Raw genomic sequence first — 3,127 nt, forward strand, 5'->3', positions numbered from 1 at the left:
CACACACACACACACACACACACACACACACACACACACACACACACGTCGCGCACGCGCACTCGCTCTTCCCCGCATTCCTCGCCCCTCCCCGCAAGCCCAGATCACACGTCACGCACGCGCTCTCCCCTTGACAACCCCGCTCCCTCCCCGCGGGCCTAGCGCACACGTCACGCACGCGCACTCCCCACGGGCGGCCACACGACGGCGCCGTCCGCTCAGCTCAAGGGCTGAACAGCTGAGGACTGAGAGAGCCCGGGAGTCCGCGTTCCCGCGCGGGACTCCGGCCTCTCCAGGCTGAGGCGCCGCCGCCTGCAGTCCCTTCAGTTCTGCAGGCGCCGCAGACTCCTGGGGTCCTGCTGATGTTCGCGGGGCTCCAACCTACCACCCGGCACCGCTGCCTCCGCCGGCTCCCCGAGCCGCGCGGGGTCCCCTTGGCCCTCGCCCCCACCCTCTGGGGCTCACCCGCAGCTCCCTCGCCGCGTGGACCTGGAAGCCACGGATTGTTTCCCACGAGGGGCTGGAGGCCGGGGAAGGACGAGCCGGGAGGAGAAGGCGGGGATGCACATGCGCAGAGGGAGGGAGCGGCGTGGCGCGGTGGCGGCGAGTTGGAAGTTGGCTTCTAGCAGCTTGGGTTGGAAAAGTGGCTCTACCTTTAGAAGCAATGCCTCACTCCTAAATTGTACAAAAGTAAGCTAATAGTAGTACAGTACCTAGCTAACGGTTTTTATGAAGATTAAGGGCGTTTACATTGTAAAAGCACTTAGGATGGCGTCTGGCACATAAATTGTTCAGTACGTTTCTTAAGATTACCTTGCCCAGTATACGCCATGCGCACTCCTTTAGAAATCAGCTGGAGAGTTTCTGCCTTGTTGACTGGATTGAGATATTACTATCTGATATATTCACTCCTGCTACCTGGACCCTGGATTCTGTCCGTGTCCCAGAGATGTATGTCAAAGCAGTGTGCGTTTTCGACTAGACACAAACCAAGAGAAGCAAAGTGGTACATGAATTTAATTTATGAACGTGGACAGATGTTATTTTAGTTTTGATAAATTTATCTTCTATAGTTTAGACAATAAATCTATGTAAACTAAAATAATATCTGTGAGCAGCCTAGTTATTCTCCGGAATGAGGAAAAAAGCAACCTAGCAATTAAGTATTAATAATAAAAACTGTTCCTATGTAAGAAACTGTTCACACACCAAACTTACGAAGAAAGCACTTTATCATCTCTCAGAAATGCTTTACCTGGAACCAAATATACATTCTTTTATGTGGGCACCCTCATGACATTTTTAGCACATTATGAGCATATAGGTGTACTCTTTTATGATGAACTTTTCATAAAAGAATATGTAGTTAACTCTTTTTGATCAAGTTATTTAACTTTTTTTTACTAACTTCAGATTTACAGAAGAGTTGCAAAGATAGTTCCCATATACTCTTCACCCAGTTTCACCTAATTGTTAACATTTATTTATTTATTTTTATTCAGCTGCATCAGGTCTTAGTTGCGGCACACATGGGACCTTTGTTGCAGCGTGAGGATTTCTCTAGTTGCGCGCGCATGCGGGCTCAGTTGCCCTGTGGCATGTGGGATCTCAGTTCCCCCACCAGGGATCAAACCTAAGTCTCCTACATTGGAAGGCGTATTCTTAACCACTGGACCACCAGGGAAGTCCCTTTAATTGTTAACATTTTACATAACCATGGTACATTTACCAAAACTAAGAAAGTGATACGGGTACAATTGTATCAACTAAACTACAGAGTTTATTCAGAGTTCATCAGTTTTTCCATTAATGCGCTTTTACTGATCCAGGATTCAATCCAGGATACCACAGTACGTTTAATCATCAAGTCTGTTTGGTCTCGTCCCATCTGCAATAGTTTCGTGGTCTTTCCTTGTCTTTCATTACCTTCAGATGTTTGAAGAATAGTGGTCAGATATTATGAAGAATGTCCCTGACCTTGAGTTTGTCTGATGTTTTCTCCTGATTGGACTGAGGTTATAAATTTTTAGAAAGAATACCACAGAGAGGATGTGTCCTACCTATATATGAGGGGACACATGATATCAACACAACTTATATTAACCTTGGTTACTTGGTGAAGGTGGTGTCTGACAGGTTTCTCCACTATATCTTTAGGATTTTTCCCTTTCCAATCTATGCTTAGGGGTGGGTTACTAAGTCCAGTGCACTCAGTGGGAGCGGAATAAGCTCCATCTCAAATTTAGGGTCATATTTTTAAATCACCACATTTAGTAGTAAATTTGGGGCAAGAACCTTTAAGGCTATGCAAATATACTATTCCTACTTAGAGTTTTGGCCACTAATTTTAGCTTTCACTGGTGGATCTTGCCTGCAACAGTTATTACTGTGGTGTTCCAATTGGTGATTTTATATTTCACCTCTTTCTTCTATGTTTATTAACTGGGAATCCCCTGTAAGGGAAAACTTTCATTTCCAGCATTTATTTATTACATCATTTATTTATATCAGTATGGATAATTATTTTATTCCCAACCATGGTTATTCAACCCACCTTCTCACTCAACCATTGGCACTCTCTGATCTGTCTTCTGTTCTATAATTTTACCCTTTTCAGAATGTCAAATGGAATTATATGTATCTCCGGGGTTTGGCTTAGAAAATTCATTTAAGATTCATTCATGTGGTTGCTCCCTTTTTTTTTAGGTCAGTTCCTTTTCCCTCACTCTTTTAATTTCATCAAATACTATTATGTTATTATGTTGCTCAAATTGTTCTGTGTTTGGGCATTGAGAGCTATCGTAGGTTAGCTTTTGGATCCTCTTAAAGTATTCTTATCATTTTTACGAAATAACAGTTTTATTGAAATATAATTCATATTACAGACAACTCGCTCATTTAAAGTGTACAATTCAGTCGTTTTTAGTGTATGCATAGATAAGAGTGATCATCACCACAGTCAGTTTTAGAGGACTTTCGTCAACTCAAAAGAAACCCATATGCTTTAGCTAACATCCCCCTATACCTTCATCTCCACAATGCCATGCAACTACTAATCTATTGTTGTCTCCATATAAATGGAATCAAACAATATGTGGCCTCTTGTGACTGATTTCTTTCACTTTAC

At 43.5% G+C, this 3,127-nt stretch overlaps 1 protein-coding gene across 1 annotated transcript in view; it reads right to left on the reverse strand.

Moving 5' to 3' along the window:
• The window catches only part of ZNF248 (zinc finger protein 248), a 17,574-nt gene extending 17,025 nt beyond the window's left edge, over nucleotides 1-549 (reverse strand). Inside the window, exon 1 of the mRNA XM_007461903.1 lies at nucleotides 466-549. The gene's annotated coding sequence lies outside the window, so the exon portion shown is untranslated. The remainder of the gene's footprint in view (nucleotides 1-465) is intronic.
• Nucleotides 550-3,127: the final 2,578 nt, after the last annotated feature.

The sequence above is a fragment of the Lipotes vexillifer genome, unplaced genomic scaffold (genome assembly GCF_000442215.2).
Source record: "Lipotes vexillifer unplaced genomic scaffold, Lipotes_vexillifer_v1.1 scaffold1268, whole genome shotgun sequence".
In the NCBI taxonomy this organism is placed as follows: domain Eukaryota; kingdom Metazoa; phylum Chordata; class Mammalia; order Artiodactyla; family Lipotidae; genus Lipotes; species Lipotes vexillifer.